Consider the following 1,242-nt stretch of genomic DNA (forward strand, 5'->3'; position numbering starts at 1 on the left):
TTAAGTACGTTTAGCTATTATGAGGAGGTGAGGTAAGGAGACGAGGAGGGGGAGGCGACGGAGAGACGGGCAGGTGTGGACTAACTAGACAGGTAAACAATGCAGCAGGTCGAGGGAAGGAGGTTCCATACGCCTCCGTGTCTTGTCTTAGGCGGGAGTGTTACTTTGCGATACCGTGGCGAGAGAGGAGGTGAGGGAGTGTGGACAGAACCAGACTGCGATGCGTGATCAACTAAACACTGTAGAGGAAACGAGTGAAGGGCGAGTTGATAGAGGACACGGGAAAGGCTTATCTCCGGCACGTCTTATGGGGCAGATTAAAGTATTGAGAGCAAACAGAAGGTATGGTATTATGTTCTATGCTGTGGAATTATTGAGTTGTTCTGTTGGTAAGGACTTATGAATACAAAGAGAGCAGGGCTTTAAAAATGTACCCACGGAGCTGCATCGATCAAACCCGAGAAATGAGAGCAAGATAAGTATTTCTTGTTGTTTCTTTTATTTTTCCCCTTCCGCTGATGATCTCGAAGGTAAAATGGGAGAGTTTTAATGCGTTATTCACCAATGATTAGAGAAATTTATGGATAGGATGAGAGTGGAAGTAGGAAGGTATGTTTTACACAGAGGCTGTTACGTGTAGGCCTAATGGATTGTTGCAGCTTCCCTTATTTTCTAATGTTCATATGTTCTTGATTTATGATTGCTGACAAGACTGGATTTTAGGGTATTTTATAAAACCTTTTACTATTTGTACTTTAAATCTTAGCTATAATACAATATTTAAACTTCATGACTCAGAGACAAGAGTTATTTTCACGTTTTGAGAACCCAGAGAAATTAGTGATTTGAACGCATATATTTTTTACAGTCTTATGAATTGTGTCATAGATATCAGAACATTTATGCTTCATCACAATTCAGACACGAGTGCATAAGGACATCACATACAAGGGGTCCTCATGTAGTAGCGATACCCAGCCCGTCCCTGCAGACCTGCACCTACAGCGCCGCCAGCACCAGCACAATTTTACCGTCTCTCCATAATGCACAGCCTCAGGAGCGACGGTAATTGACAGGCAGATATAGAGATGGACACTTTCCATTTATTAAAATATTCGCTTCATGATTAATGGGCACTAACAGCTCGCTCAGTCTACTGAATGTTTACCCAGTAGAAAAGTGCCTAATGTCCATACCTGAAAGTTTACATTTACTGGGAAAAAAAAAGTGGAAAAGTAAGGT

This window comes from Scylla paramamosain, chromosome 30, assembly GCF_035594125.1.
Source record: "Scylla paramamosain isolate STU-SP2022 chromosome 30, ASM3559412v1, whole genome shotgun sequence".
Taxonomy (NCBI): Eukaryota; Metazoa; Arthropoda; class Malacostraca; order Decapoda; family Portunidae; genus Scylla; species Scylla paramamosain.